This window comes from Onychomys torridus, chromosome 5, assembly GCF_903995425.1.
Source record: "Onychomys torridus chromosome 5, mOncTor1.1, whole genome shotgun sequence".
Classification (NCBI taxonomy): domain Eukaryota; kingdom Metazoa; phylum Chordata; class Mammalia; order Rodentia; family Cricetidae; genus Onychomys; species Onychomys torridus.
The window spans coordinates 63,337,524-63,354,784 of record NC_050447.1 but is presented as its reverse complement, the minus strand read 5'-3'; positions in this window follow the sequence as shown (position 1 = coordinate 63,354,784).

The window sequence follows — 17,261 nt, the reverse complement described above, 5'->3', positions numbered from 1 at the left end:
GTATTCTATTCCTGACATGGAGCTGGAAAGGGTGCATAAGTGACCATGGGACTCTTCCTCCCTTTTCTTCTTGATAAAACTCCCCACCTGGTTAACGTTTCTCAGGGTCTTCCTTTTCCTGTAATAGAAACATCAGAACCTCTATCATGAAATACTTATGGATTCATTTTCCCATCCATTGAGCAATCACTTGTATTTGCATATTCCTGTCTCAATATGACAAGTAAGAAATATGAATTAGAGTCAGACAAATGGCTGGTTGAAGGCTTGGACTGGAATCGAGACCTTGTCATTCCTAACCCCCTTAGTCAGCATCCTATCTCATTTTCTTTGTATTTATTACCAACTTCCGGTTGCAAACATTTTTGCCCAGAGGCTACAAAAGACACTGATAAGCATAGCTGTCTTTGGTGCGGGTAAATGGCAAGTCATTTTTGTTAGTTCAGTATGCCTGTAGCCTATTTATCTACCAAGCAGCAGTCACCACCTTCACAGGTCCATTACTGTGTTTAATTAGCATCTAACAGTTAACATGACCGAGTGAGGAATGGCTTCTCATTCCTCATCAGATCTGTTTCTTCTCCATTTCTGGATGTCTCTTGAAAACAGTTCAGTTAGATATTCAGAGCAAAACCCAAGAGCCACATTTAATTCTTCTCTTCCTCTCATACCACATCCAGTCTTTCAGCTCTACCTCCAAGATGTGCCCAAATGCATCTACCTCACCAACCTCATCATCTTGAAGCAACACAGATCAATATTCTTAAAGCAAACCTCCCTTCTGTTTGGCCATTTGGTGACTATTATGTCTTTTTTATAGCCTTATAAGGACATATCTCTGGCTTTCCTGTAAAATCCAAACTCCTGACTGGGAAGCTACCTTTGTATTCCATGACTGTTTCCTGTCTTCTTAGTTGTCTCCACATCACTGACCTCCATCACTGTCTTCTAGATGCTGGCCTACTTCCTGCTCCTTCAACACTTCTACCCCATTCCTACTTTGACATCTTTGTACAATGTGTTCCATCTGTCCCAGCCCTTAGGCAGATGGCTCCTTCTCTTCTCAGAAGAAAATCGGATGCCACTTCCAGGTGAGGGCTCTTCAGGACCTTAATGACCCTTACTCATCACTTCCCCCATTCATTTTTCTTCAGATTTGTCATTTTTCACTTTATATTGGTCGTTTGTTTTCTTGCCTATTTTGTTTCTTCCAATAGGTAAGGCTGTTGCTGATTTCTTTTCGCATGTTACTCTGTGAGGTAGGACAGGCCCTCTGCCTAGCAATGAGTCAGTCAATGTTTGCTAACTGACACAAGAAGGCTATATCATAAACAGCAACTTTGCTTCCAGCTACATGAGAAGGGTTGCTTCAGCCTTATCTTCCATTCAAGTTATGGTTCAAAAATCTCTGTGGTATGCCTCAAATTGTCTTTCCAAAATGTCAATTGTATTCATCTTACAAAGTCTGATAGTTTGTCCTTTTTAAAAAATTTTTTTATTTTATAATTAATTTAATTTTACATATCAGCCACAGATTCCCCTGTCCTTCCTCCTCCCACCCCCCGCCTTCCCTCCCCAATCCACTCCCCATTCCCACCTCCTCCAGGGCAAGGTCTCCCCTGGCGAGTCAGCCCAGCCTGGTAGATTCAGTTGAGACAGGTCCAGTCCCCTCCTCCCTACACCAAGGCTGAGCAAAGTGTCTCAGCATATATGCCCTAGGTTCCAAAAAGCTAGCTCATGCACCAAGGACAGGTCCCGGTCCCACTGCCTGGGTGCCTACCAAACAGTTCAAGCTAATCAGCTGTCTCACTTATCCAGAGGGCTTGGTCCAGTTCCATGGGGGCTCCTCAGCTATTCATGTGTTCCCACTAGTTTGGCTATTTGTCCCTGTGCTTTTTCCATTCATGGTCTTAATATCTCTTGCTCATAAAATCCTTCCTCTCGCTCTTGCCAGTTGGACTCCTGGAGCTCCACCTGGGGCTTGTCTTCTTTTGTTTATAAGTTTGTGTATGGCTCTATGGTAATGAGTGACCTCTGTGTCAATCCTTGGGAGCAGCTGATGATGCCGCACACCTGTACACATCTGCCCCAAGGCTTTTCCTGTTGCAAATTTCTGCAATGATAAAAGAAAACCCTTCCCCCATAGAACACATCCTACCTGCAGCCTAAACTCAAGACTTGGATTTATTCTCCCAGCTTCTTATAAGCACTCTGGTCATGTGGTGCTTTTGTTGGCCTAGCTTTTTATTCTGGTTCCTACCCAAGAAATCTGGCATGGAGTCTCTAAGGACAGATCAGGGACAATTGAAGTGATAAGTGCTGGCAGATTTATGTTTGAGGTATGAGTTTCCTCCTTAATAATAATAAAAAAAATCCATAGAGACAATAGAGACTCCAGGCACAAAGCAGAATTTGAAAGGTAGATTGATGGGCCAAGCAGAGTGGATGTAGAGTGCCTTGGTGGAGAGGTGGTGAGGGGGATCCAGAATTGTTGGTAAAAGAACTAAGGATCTGGCCTGGTGTATATTGGTAGAGTGTTTTCCTACCATGCTTGAATCCCTGACTTTAATTCCCAGACAATAAAACTGGGCATGGTAGTGCATGCTTCTAACACCAGCATTTGGAAGGTGGAGGCAGAGGGATCAAAAACTCAAGATTGTCCTCAGTAACATTATAAATTTAAGGCCAACCAGGGATACATAAAACTCTGTCTCAAACAAAACAAAAAGAACAAAAACAACAAAGAATTGAGTGAGGAGAGGGCCTTGTGAGGTCTACAGAGCACTGGACTCCAAGCTTTACCCATAGTGAGTTGGACACTCTTGAGTGACGATGGGGAACTAGTGAGTACAATTAAGAAGAGACTTTTCTGAGCCTCTCTGATTATCAGCTATATGTCATAGAGTAAGTTCTTTGATTACTTCTTGCATGGGACTGCCTTCTTACTTGGTACATGGCATGGGGAGAGCTTGAGGCTTTTTGTCTTCAGTCCTCCAAATTTTTATCGGTAACTGTCCATCAGAACATGCCTATAAGTATTCCTTAAGTAATGAGGCAAGATTGAATTTGTAGGGGGTACATGATTTTTTATGTTGATATGGGTGATCTTTGGGTGGCTTTTTGTCAGTCTTGTCCAAATTATCAAGACTCCTACAGGGCTAAGGAATGGGCTAAGATGGAGACCCAATGAGATCGATGTATGGAATCAAGTTGTAATGGGTGTGACTGAATTGGATAAGTAGCCAGGTAGAGAATCTTTTAGGATTCAAAGGAGAATGGCTTCCCCATGGCTTGAAGGCTTCTGCTGGTCATAAGGTAAAGTTCACCGAGTACAGAAGAAATAAACAACTTGGTTGTGTTGAGAGAATCCAGGTCTTCTTAGATGGAGGCCCACATGTCAAGACCTACCATTTTCTCCAGGAGGCTGGTTTATGTCAGCACCAGGCTGCTCTGCCTAGTACTAAGGCTGCCTTATCAGCAATCAAGTTCATTAGGTTACTGGATTGCTGAGGTTATCTCCCAGAGCACCTGAGGTACATGTTACAGGGAGTTATAAGGGACACCAAAATGGAATATGGCTAATTTATAAGAATAGGTTTTAATAAATCAGAAATGATCACTGATGGGTGATATTGTTCTGTGTGCTGTGAATATGTATTACTCTGATTGGTTGATAAGTAAAGTTGTTTGGCCAATGATGAGGCAGAATAGAATTAGGCAGGATATTCTAACTAGAGAGGAGAAAGGCAGAACAGAAAGGACACCAGCCCACTCTCCAGGAAGCAGCATGTAATGGCACACAGGTAAAGCCATGGAACATGTGGCAACATATAGATTAGCAGAAAGTTTAAGTGTAAGAGCTAGTCAGTAGTAAGCCTGAGCTAACGGCTGAGTAGTTTTAATTAATATAAGCCTCTGTGTGTTTACTTGGGTCTGAGCAGCTGTGGACCAAGCAGGACACAGGAAAACTTTCAGTTACAGATCACCCCAAATACAAGCAAATTAGTAGTAAGCATCATGTAAAACTGGCCAAATAAGTAAAAAATCTAATCTCAGACCTCTTACTTTCCCTGGAAAAGGCTGTTTATTTTATGATATTTGTGAAAGTTGGAACTTTTTTAGGTAAATTGATATGAGCTTACTTGCTGTCTTCTTCTGGGCCAAGATGATGAATAAAAGCTGATGTGTGTGCAGATGGGAGAGGAAGCAGAGACTTGGCAGGCCTTGGAAGTGTTGCACATGTATTAACTACTAGCCTTTTAAAACTGATGTTGGAGACTTTGAAAAAAAGAAAAGCAAGAAACAGAAATATTAAATAGAATGATATTATTGAGCTTTGGGGCTACTACAAATCTCTTTTTACCAAAGTGTATTCTTTCATTTGTTATAGGGTTTCATGAAGCCTAGGCTAGCTTTGAACTCTCAATAAACTGAAGATGATCTTGAACTCCTAATCCTCCTTCCTTTAACCTTCTGATTTCTAAGATTATAGGTAATACTACATCCAGGTGTTAGGGATTAACCCCAGGACTTTCTGCATGTTAGGCAAGCACTCTACCAACTGAGCTGTACGCCCAGTTCCTGATGCATTTGATAATTGGGATAAGTAGCATTGCCCATTGATGTAAGCCTCTACAGCCAAAGATAATTGCCACCAAGAAAACAAGTTGATCTTCCCTGAGGCAGAGAGCTCATTAAGAGCTCTTGGTCTAGGCTCCAAGTCTTTGAAGTTTATGGTTGTGATAAATGCTTTAGCATTAGTTCCAGAATCTGTGTGCGTACATGAGCATCTGGATGTGCACATGTATGCATATGTGCACGTGTATGCAATTCTGTGTGGCTCAACTATCCATTTGCAAACATGTTTCCCTGAGGTAAACATGTTGATGTGGGCATAAACTAGGAGCATGTAGGGCACAAACTCATTGCCTTGGTGAGGGGTATAAAGGAGGCAAAGTGATTCAACAAGGCACCCCATTTTATCCGCACCCACTCTAGCCATTTACCCAGCAGTTTTCAATCATGTTCTTTGACACCATGGACCCTAATAGAGATCCTTTAGTAAGGACAGGAGGCAAAGGTTCACTCCACTTCTTTCCTCTCCTCACAAGCACCCCAGAGAAGCTCTGATCTTCATATGTGCCTCAGAATCCTAAGTAACACAGTCACAAAGGTAGCATACAGGCCACAGGTAATGTGTACTGAGGCATGGAGCTCAGAAGAGCATCTGAGCCACTAGTACAGCAAGAGCTCAAGGAATATGAATTATTGTTTTCAAGTGCTATCGGTCCATTTTAACATAAAGAGCTATTTTCAAAGAGCCACACTTTCCTGATCTTATCTCATCCTAATCCGATTTCTCAAAGGACTCATTTGTCAATACCCTTACCTTAAGTATTAGGGTTTTGCTGTATAGTTTTATGGGAGGTACAATTTAGCCCCTAGTATCCATAGAAAACTCTTAGGAATTCCTGTATGTGTTAGTAAAGTAGAGACAGCAGACAGTTTCTGATTTCATCTCTGAAGCAATATGGAGGTGATGGAAAGGGCGCCACCCAAGACTGAACATTATATGCTGACAAGAGGCCGAATTTGGTGATTCAGAGAATGGATGCCCCTGGGGGCGCAGTTACTCAAGCGGTGGAAAGGGCAGAGGCTGGGAAGGAGGGAAAATGGTCTGAGAAAGGCTTGGAGGCAGGAGTAGGGAGTGGACCCTGAGAGGAGAGGGTATGGAGGGAGGGATGATGGTAAGGGTTCAGTCTCACTTCTTGGTAGTCCAAGGGAGCATAGTGAAGTAATACAAGGTGACAGAGCTTGGGGGAATGAGGGTATCTGGGATGCAGACACTTGAGATGTATCCTTAGATTGGTCAAGAGCATGCCATGGTGTGTTTCAGCAGCAGGAGAGGTTGGGGAGGAGGGGTAAGATGGAATGAGAAGGAAAGAAGGAAAGAAAAAGGGAGGAAGGGAACCAAGTTTGTCTGAAGGAGCTATTCACACTGTCTCCTGTAATGTCTTCCTCAGGGGTGGCAGATGAGGGACGAAGAGAAACCACAAACTACTTTTCTAAGAACAAGGAACTAGTGACATGTCCGTGGAGACTCCACCATGAATCGCACTGAGATGGATCCAGGCCTAGACTCACATCACATTCTTAGAAAAGGCAGAGAACTTGCTACGCACAAAGGAATTAGGTTGGGTGAAAAAAGGACTCAATACACCAGAACTTCGTATTAATTCACTCATTTACTCATTCATTCATTCATTCATTCATTCACCTGTCTATCCATATTCTTGTCCATTCATCAACTTACTTTATACTGTGAGACTTTGGCCACCTTCATTCCTGTTTTCAGGACATCCAGGTGATTTCCACAAAGCTCCCACTATCAAGAAGCTGAGGCTAGCTAGCAGTGCCCACAGTGCCCACAAAAACTGTGGGTGTACAGGAGGGGGGCTGACACTGTGGAGGAACCAGGAAAGGGAACTCACATTTGAGCTCTGTGAAGTACTAACAGATCCCCATTTATGAGGTCTCTGTGTAACAAGATGGAATGCGTCTGCTGGAAGCTGGTGTGTCTTCCCCACAAGCTCTGCAGAGCAGCCTATGAAGCTGGCCTGTGCTCAGCTCCTGACAGGGAGAAGCAGTTACTGTCTCTTCCAGAGGAAGGACTCACAGAGACAATCCTGATGCTATCGTCAGGAGGTGACATGAAAAATGTAGGACAGGTCAAAGCTGGGTTTGAGCTCATTACACTGCCCTTCCCTCCAAATGCCTTTCATTAAGCAAGTAGGAACCTGCAAGCCTGGGGATGCTATCTCTATAAAGAACACTTCGAGAAAGGTATTTCACATGCTTCTTAGGAGAAAATACTATGGCCTAAATAAACCTCATGACCGTGAATCCACATATTTCAACTTGATTTGGAAGACTCACGTTGTAAAAGCTTATTTCCCTATAAATGACAACAGCTTGGAATGCATTGGCAAAGGGGAATTGTGCCGGAATGAATCATGGGTTTATTGGGAAGAAAAAAGAATGTATCAAGAGTAAAAGAGTAAAAGGACATCTGTCTGATCAGGGGACACACATAGAATGGAGTTGGTGTTTAGAGTTGGGGAAGGGTGTGGTGGGATGGGATGGGGTTGAGGAAGATGAGAAAATTCCCATCATATTAGGAAGTTATAAAAACAGAGGAACAATTCTTCTTGAAGGAGATCTGGGCATGGCCAAAGTGGTGTATACCCATGATCCTGACCCATGAGAAGCAGAGGCAGGAACATCAAGTTCATCTGAAGCCACAGAGCAAATTCAAGGCAACCTTGGGCTATGGCACCTTGTCTCAAAGAAGAGGAGAAGGAGAAAAGCTGCCATCTTTTTTTTGAGACAGGGTTTCTCTGTGTAGTTTTGTGCCTTTCCTGGAACTCGCTTTGTAGACCAGGCTGGCCTCGAACTCACAGAGATCCGCCTGGCTCTGTCTCCCGAATGCTGGGATTAAAGGCATGCACCACCACCGCCCGGCTAAGCTGCCATCTTTTAAGATAAAGGAAAATCTGTCTTAAAGAATAAGTTCTGGGCTGGAGAGATGGCTCAGTAGTTCCCAGCACCCACATGTTGGCTCACAACCATTCCTCACTGCAGTTCCAGGGGGATTTGATGCCTTCTTCTGAACTCCCAAGGCACCAGGCACTTGTGTGGTGCACTTATATACATGCAGGCAAAACACTGGTACACATAAAACAAAGTAAATAAATCTAAAAAATTTCAATTGAACAAGAAAAAAGAAGTTCCAAAGATCTCCAGGAATCAATTGTTATTTTCACATGTTTCACAATGCAGACACTGAGAAACAAAAGTGAAGAATCTGGAACAAAATTAAAGTGAAAAATAAATTACAGAGCGATTTGTAACCTAGCATGGACTAAGTTGTCAAGAAGAGAAGATCCAATAAGAATCTGAGGTAGTTTCTCACAGAATGTTCTAGATTGCATACATTCAGAGATGACGGTTGACAAAGTGATGTCACAAACTTTTTATTTCTCAAAAAGAAAAATTTTAGGAGACAAGCTCTCACTATGTAATACTGGCAGGCCTGGAATTCATTATATAGACTAGACTGGCCTCACAGGGATTTCCCTGCCTCTACCTCCTAGTGCTGGGACTAAAGGCATGTGCCATGGCGTCCAGACAACAATAAAGATCTTGACGATCCAAAGACTGCACAGAAATGTTTTGAGACCTTCTACCTAAGGACTATATTTGCCAGCTCATTGAATTTAAACTCTGAAACTGGCTCTAAGCATTAATTACGTTGCCAAAGCCATGTATGTACTGGTCAGGAGGCAAAGCAGAGACGACATGGCCATCTCCATATCCTAACATCTTACCATCAATCAACAACCATCTTCTACAAGTTTCTGACCAGTGCCAGGGCCCTGATTAGATGTATGGAGGTGTATTGACTAAGGGGCAGTATCCACTGTGTCAGGGCAGGAAGCTCTGTTGCCAAGTCTTGTCAAGTCTCCAGGTGTGTCTTGCCTGTCTTCAGTGGGTTAGGAAGGAAGCTGAAGTTATAAGATGAACAGGTTATGCTGCCACACACAAGAGATTGGATTCAGTTTCCTAGGTTACCACAAACTAGTTTTGTGACATCAATAAGCCTCAATAGCTTAGCCTGTAAAACAAGAATAAATGAGGAGGACACAGTGGGGTCATACATAAAGGGCTTAGCATGGCAGCTGGCACAGAGAGGGTGCATTCATTTCACCCCTCTCTCAGGTAAATGGGACAGCAGTGACATCAGTGTGGCCCTACCCAGTTCAGTCAATGAGGTGTTGCCAGGCTGGAATGGATATTTAGGTAAAGGATAAAGCTGGTGGCAGTTCATATTCTGGAACTCAGGCTCAAAAGATTTCCAGAAACCCCCTTCAAAGGGTATGGTGAATACTAGGGACCATGTTTACATGAGACACAGAATTGTTCTGCAGCTGGTATGAAAACATCGATGTCACTTATTATCACAAGCTAGTTAAAGTTGACCCAAAGCTCCAGAGCAGGCAAGAGTCACTTCCTCCAAGAAGGAAGCAGGGAAGGAGAACAATTGATTGTGGCTGGCTGGGCAAAACTGTGGGGTGACAGGGAGGCTAGCCGAGGAGTCACAGCAAGAGCTTTGAGTTTTATCATGTAGGAAAAGGAAAAAGGCAATCTGATCAACTTCACCACTGAAGTTCAGATCCTCTGGGTAGAAGACATGGGAACATTCTTGAAAGTGTAAACTGGTTAAGAAGAGAAACAGGCAAAGTAGAAGTGTGTGTGTGTGAAGCAAGGACAAAATGGATGGATAGTGACAACAGACATTTGGATTTTTTAAATTATTATTTGTAGTGTGTGTGTGTGCGTGTGCGTGCACATGCCATGTGTGTTCAGGTGTCCATGGAGCCAGAAGAAAGCATTGGATACCCTGGAGCTGGAGTCACAGGGGGCTGTGAGTTGCCTGACATCATGGAGAGCAAGAAGTATCCTTATCTTTGGAGCCATCTTCCCAACAACTGACATTTGGATTTGTAAGAAAGTGATACAGGGCTCTTTGGAAAATTTGAGTTGTGGGTAAAAATTGGCAAATGTGTGGCATATTGTTTATGATTGTTCTAGTTTGGTTTTTGTTGCTGTGGTAAACAATGGCCACCTTGGGGAGGGGAGGTTTTATTTGGCTTACAGGTTTCAGTCTATTGTCAAGGAAAAGCAGGGCCAGAACTAGAGCAGAGACGACAGAGAGGTGCTTCTTATTGGCTTGCTTCTCCATGGTGTGCACAGCTTGCTTTCTTCTTCAATCCACGACCACAAGCCCAGGGTGGTCCTGCAGTGGGCTGGGCCCCCCCCACATCCATCACTAATCCAGAAACTTTCCTATAGACATGGTTACAGAACACTCTGGTGGAGGCACTTCCTCCTCGGTTAAGGTTCTCTCTCCCCTGGTGACTCTGGTTCGTGTCAATTTGACAAAAACTAACCAGTACAGTTATTATTAAACATCTATCCAACACTGGGGAAAATCTAAAAGACCTGGGGGGCAGAAATGTACAAAAGATTATAGTCTTCTGAAATAGTACATTACAGAAGCCCACAACAATGGTCGTTAATGTTGGGAATAATAAGTGGGGGGAGGTGGGAGTCCAGAGAACCATCTAATATCTGGGTAGGGACAGGAGCCATGAGCACATGAGAAACTTATACCCAATAAGGACTTTAGCATCTAACAAATATAAGTTTACATCCTATATATTTAAATTATGACTTCCTTGTTGAGGAGTGGCATTTTTCCCCCTGTGCTTTCTCAAGTTTTGAAATGGGGCAAATCATGACTACCACCCTGGATCTGGAGGAAAGGCTCATTCACAAAGGGACATTAGGCATGACCTTATGAAGTTAGGGACCATACTCAAAAAAAAAAACCCAGATTCTTCCCCTCGAACCCAGCCATTGCAAAGAGAGAAGAAAGGCTAAGGATCTTGACACACCACGGATTGGGAATCCTTAGCTGTAAAGAAGAGGCCCATTTTTGGATGGGTTTTTCTTGCTGCTAGCCCTGAAACTGAAGGCTCAGTTCCACCAAGTTGAGGGGCAGGTGCCCCTGTGAGGCTTAGGCATGTTGGCAAAGGGATGGCTCTGCCTTGAATCAGGTTAGGTTACTTGGTCAATTGATTTGATCCTCTGAAGCATCATCCATGACAATGCCAGCCCCAACTACATTAACAGGATTGCAAAGGTAGTGCCCATCTGTCACGGTTATCTTCTTGCTTACTTCACACCCAATTTGAGCCCGTACCTTGCAATGAACACGTCTGCTCACCTCAAACCTGGTCTGTACATAGATGCTTAGCAGGAAATGAGGCAGAAATGTCTTGGGAAAGGCTTGGAAGCAGAAATAGGGTTTCAGTTCCATCAGCAGGGAGGGGATACAGGGAGAAGACAGAACAGAGGTGGGGAAGGTGATGGAGAACTGGCTTTTAGAGGCAGCAGGGTTTCTTTCTTTAGGATGGGTCTAGTCTTTGTGTCCTTACAGGAGGTCATCATAGGCTTGGCCTAAGCTAGCTGGCCTCCTTTTGGAGCCCATTTTTACTCTACTTCATGAACCTACAAACTTGTGGCCAGACCTGTTAACTATCTCCATTCCTTGGTTCTAGGCTGATCTCAGAGAGGAATCTTTAAGGCCAATGTACATCCCTTTTCTCCCTCTCCTCTGGGGTGGCCCATCTCCCCTATCTAGGGAAGACTGGACCAGCTAGCAGTCACAGGACCAGCTAGCAGTCACAGGATCTGCCCTTCTCTGAGTCCCCTAGGGAACAGCCACCCTAGTTAGGAGCATGTGGTTTCTGCTGAATGGCTCAGAAGGTTTGCATAGGAACATTTTCTAACCAGTCACTTCCTGCACTGTGGGTCCCCTGGTTATAACTGCCCCCTCCCATCCCTCTTGGATCACATGACCATGCTCTTTCTCATTTTCCTGAACCAGTACCAAACCTTAGGATCAGTCTCTCTTTGCTTTGCATGGTAGAACCCAGGACCAGGCAGTGATCAGTACAGCTCTGATACATCATTCATTCTCTCCTGGTCAACTCGCAGCTCTTCTTAGCAACTGTTGAGAGGAAGGAAGGTCTACAGAGGTTTGGTCTGCAGATGAAGATGGTAAGTCACTCTTTCATCTTTGTACCACAAATCACAGCCACAAAGGGTTGCCATAGTCACTCTTCCATTCACTTTTCACAGTGGCCCCATAATTTATAAAGGCTGGAGATTATTGGCCTCTTTTTCAGTTACCATAACTAAGGTTCCAAGAACTATCATTTTTCAAAAGACCTAACGCTACTTAGGCCTGAGGCCAAATCATCATCGAATTACCCTGACTCTTGGTTTGGGTCTGTCTTTCTTGGAAGCTGGGGAAATGGCTCAGTAAACTGCTTGCCACACAAGCATGAAGACCTGAGTTTAAAAAACTTCCAGAGCTGGTGGCACATGCTTGTAATCCTAGCACTAGGGAGATGAAGACAGATTGATCCTTGGGCAGGCTGGCTAGCCAGCCTAGCTGAATTTGCAATGAGGCTACCCCAGGCCTTGCCTAATGAGAGGCCTTGCCTGTCTCAAACCACAAGTGATAGCTCCTGAGGAATGATACCTAAGATTTTCCTCTGGCCTCTGCATGCACACATATGTGCACGTGCACCTCCCCAACACACATATGTACATAAATACACATGTAAACATACACAAAATAACAAACAAACATCTTTCTCTGGGACCCAAAGTTTAGCCAGTTTAGCTTCTTGGTCACCTCCTGCTCTCCTTTCCCAAACTTTATTGTCTTTGGGGAAAGCCAGTAGGTACCTTCTTCGATGGTTTCTGCTGTACTTCTTTGGCTGTGAGTGAGTTTCTTGGTCAGAGGGAATGCTATGTGCGATAGCAAGCAGACCTGCCTTCAAGTACTGCCTTGAATTCTCCCAGTGATGTACTGTGACCTGGAACTGTAAGCCCGATGAACACTTCCCCTTCAGTTGTACTTTGGTCAGGGAATTTGACACTTGAATAGACATTGTTCTGTCCTCTTTTCTAGGGGACAGGGCCTGTTTCCTGTTCTTCTTGTTTGAACAAGTAAAGGTTCAGAAGTCTCAACCCCAGTTGGGCTAGGATATAGCAGAAGGGAAGGCCATGGAAAGGCTTCTCAGAGTCCTGTCACAGCAACAGTAAAGGTAAAAAAATTAGCTGCCACTCCCCCCAACTTAACTGAGTTATTTTTAATATGGAGCTTTAAAAAATACCTCATCTCTGAGGCTCCCTCTTCTTCCCACAGCTGCTCCATACCTCAACCACACAGTCTCATCTCAGCTAATCCTTGACTCCATCCTAGCAGATACACAGCTAAGCTAGCATGGTGCCATTTTATGGAAATTTGTGTGTTTTTCTAAGCCGGGCTCATGAATTCTGAATCCTTGGGAATGTGGCAAAATTGTGGGGTCACCATGTTCTTACAGGCCTGGAAAGCCAGTCAACTTCCCACATACCAGTGTAGGCTACACATAGTCTATACTTTGCCCCTTTAACAGACCAAGAATTTTCCCAAAGTGAGTATATTGTCTGACTTAACTTTTGTGACACTTCTAAGACATGCTTTGCTTTTTATTTTTTTTAAATACATAATAAAAATTGCTAAAATTGCCTTAGTATACATAGAAGATTGGTTCTGGGACTGCCTATCACAAAATACCAAAATACAACAATGATAATGTGCTACATATAAAATGGCGTTGGATGTATATATAATTTAGGTGTGTCTCCTGTATTTTTGTTTAGGTTTTTGAAGAGAGGGACTTATTATGTAGCTACAGCTGGCTTGAAACTCACTATGTAGATCAAGCTGGCTTCAGACTTGTAGGTCCTCCTGATTCTGCCTCCAAAGTGTCTGTCTGATGGGACACTCCTGTGCACTTCAAATCATTTCAGATTTCCTTATTATACATAAGACAATGTCAAATTGCTGTGGGGGCCAGCTATGTAGAGTCAAATGTTCCTCATTTTTGGGGAACAAAGACAAGGGGAAAAACATCTGTAACTGTTCAGTAGAGATGTGTTTTATAAGAAATGTTTCTTGGCCAGGGGTGGAGGTGGCCAGGGGTGGAGGTGGGTGATAAGGGATGTCTCGTTCAGGGATGGCCCTCAGTCTTCAGGTACTTTGGCCAGTTCTTTGTCTGCATTGACTATTGTCCATAGCTTCTTACAGGGAGCCAGTGGCATTTGATAGCTGCTGGGGGAGGGAAAAAAGTCACTCTTTTTTTAATTGTGTTCCCACTGGCAGTTCCTGGGCTCCAGTCTATGACCCCACACCCATGCATACAGGCGTAGCACTATCTAGACTTAGTAGGTTATATAACTTTTTTCAAACACACACACACACTCACTCACACACACACACACACACACACACACACACACACACACACAGATTATAAATTTAGGAAGGAAACATGTTGAGATGTTGGGGAACTTGGAGGAGGGAAATGGGGGTAGTGGATGTGGTCATATTTCATTGTGAATATATATATATATATATATGAAATTCTCAAGAATAAGGAAAAATTATAATTAAGAAACATTTCCTCCCTGTAGTTGCTTGACTTCTTGATCTTAGAAGCCACAGGTGAGATGAGCCAATTAAGTAGGGCAGATGTTGTAAACTTTTCTTTTATAACTTCTGAGTTCCTGATTACTTAAGTCTATTCCCTGCTTACACTTGACTTTAGATGTCTGTCTACTTGTATTTAGTTATTCAGTTTCATACTCCCCCCAAGGACTTTTGTGTCTGTGTCACGGTAACCAGGATGCTGTGGGCATCCCCATTTTTATCCAGTGTGCTGGCTCATGTGTTCCTGGATGGATGTCACTGATGTTCAAACTGTTTACCTGGAACTTTGCTTTGAGCTCCGTCACTGAAAACTGGGAACCCAGAACACAAGGCTCACAGAGAGAAGGCCGGGGAAGAGGGGCAGCTACCCTCCTGACAGCAGGTGACAACAATCACTCGGAAATAGGGCAGCAGACTGGGACTGTCATGGGTATGGCAGAAGGATGCCACATAAGTCTGTGCACAACGCTGCGGTGGGACAGGACTGAGCACAGCTTAGCTCCTGGGGTGCTGATCTACCTGATTCACTCATAATGACAAGGAATGGAGCACAGGATCCACCTCAGAGAGAGTTAACCTAGATGATTAGATAAAACACTTCAATTCTTAGGGAAAACCCTGCACTTGGGGCTGGGAGTGTGGCTCAGTTGATAGAGTATTTACCTAGCAGTCATGAAGCTCTGAATTCAGTCCTCAGCAATGAACAGAGCAGATCTGGTGGTGGAGACCTGAGACTAACATTCGGAAAGCAGAGGCAGGGGGATAAGACATTCAATGTCATTCTAGTAAGTTTGAGGCCAACCTGAGTACGCAGGATCCTGTGTCAAAATGAATAAGTAAAATTATGCAAAATGTACTAACAAATGAATATATATTTTATAGATCTCTCCAAAAACTTCTCACAGAAACTCCTGGGTGATCAGGAACTGTGCTTGTGGGAGGGGAGCCGACACATGGGCCCTGGGTTTGGGACGCAAAGCAGTGTGTGTCCTGCCAAGTTCCCAGGTATGTCAATGATGGTTCAGAGCGGGAGGACGGTTCTTGCCAACTAACCCAACAAGTCCAGGCAAACCTCAAGGACTGAATAAATAGCAGCCCTTACCAGCCCAAGGCTTCTCCTCCTCACCTCAGAACCCCAGACTTAAGCTCCGTGAGAGCAGGGCCTCAGCCCTCTTCCCAGGGGACTCTAGGTGACATACTGTTCTAGCTCAAGAGTTCACTCTTGGTTGGACAGTCACTGACCACGCAGCGGGGAATCCAGCTTCTGAGTCTTTCTTTACCTTGAGGTCATTTCCTGTCATCTGTCCATTCAACACACACAGCAGGACTGTGGCAGACTCTGGGAATGAGGCAGGAAGCACTACCCTTTTTTTATTAAGAAATTTTTTATTCGTTTTTACATACCAACCACAGACCCCCTTCTGATCCTCCCTCCCACTCCCCACCAGCCTTCCCCCACCAACCCGCTCCCTCATCCCCTCCTCCAAAAAGGTAAGGCCTCCCATGGGGAGTTAGCAAAACCTAGTACATTCAGTAGAGGCAGAGTCAGGCTCCTCCCCTGCATCAAGGCTGTGCAAGGTGTCCCACCGTCATCCTTATTATCCATAAAATCGGTGCTTAAGAAAACTAATGGTGATTGAGCTGTGGAAGCTGTGCCCAGTTCTCTCCCATTGATCACATCCCAGAGAGATGAGGTGACTCCACCCAGATTCCTTATTTCCCTGGAGGAGAGCCTGTTGTGCCCACTCCATGGAGGCTGAAGTGTAAGGAGGGTGAAATCAGGTTCCTGAAAGTCCCAGGACACAGAGGAGTCTCTATCGTGGTCTGTGTTTCCCAACCTGTTAGACTGGTTTCTGTGGAGTGTTTCACACACAGAAGCCAAATAATCATGGAAGGATTGGGTATGTTATGTATCTGCTCCTAGGATAAAGCCCTATGGATGCAGGAGTCAACTTTAACCATTTTTCCTGAACACCTGAGCAGGAATATAGCTACTCACACACCTCCTCCTAATCCCTGTACACACACCACACATACAAATACAAACTCATATGTGCATGTGTAAGTGTGCACACATGTATGTATACAAGGCACATATGTGAATACATTGCATACATACTGTTCTGGTTTGCTTTCTCTTGCTATGATAAAGACTGTGACCAAAAACAACTTGGGGAGGCAAAGATTTATTTTAGCTTATAGTTTCTTGACCATTGGTGAGGGAAGTCTGGGTGGAACTCAAAGCAGAAACTGAAGCAGAGGCCATGGACGACAGCTGCTTGCTGGCTTGCTCCCAGTGGCTTGCTCAGTTTATGTCCCTATACTTCCCAGGACCACCTGCCCAGGGGTGGCACTTCCCCCAGTGTGCTGGGACCTCCAACATCAACCATCAATCAAGAAAAGAAGAAAAGCCTCCCCCGCAAATACACACAGACTTGCCTGCAGGTTAATCCACTGGAGGCTTTTCTCAACCAAGTTTCCTCTTCCCAAACAATTCTAGCAAGTGTCAAATTGACAACAAACCAAAACAAACCCCCAAATGAAAACTAAGCCAGATGCATAACTATACATATGTACATACAGATGCAGATGCACACATAAAACGAATACATGTATATACTGGCAGTCAGTGCACATATACACATGTGCATCTATACACACGAGCACAGGAACACATGCCTGTGCACAGGTACAATTACGTGCACACAGAGTCTTTTTGCACAGGATTGTCCCATGGCTACTTATTCTTTCTTCCCGCCCTCAGGGCCTGGTCTAGCAGCTTTGGGGAGGTTTTCATCTCTCCTCTGCCACCTGCAGAGGTCTTCTGTCAGCCTCAATGAAAGGCTCACTAGTATCCAGGGCCATGGTCATTCTCACTTGGAAGAGTCCCTATGTTCTTGAAGCTATAAGCTGAGGGGACACGAGAGAGGACACCTCCCATACCCAAGCCCAAAGGCTCAAGCCTGCCTGCACACCTGTTCCACTCTCTCCCTCTGCTAACCACAGCCTTTCTCCTTCCTCACTTGATTCCAGATGTTTCTTATCAGCAAATCCTACTTGCTCAGGTTCAGTTCTCTCCCCCTTAATG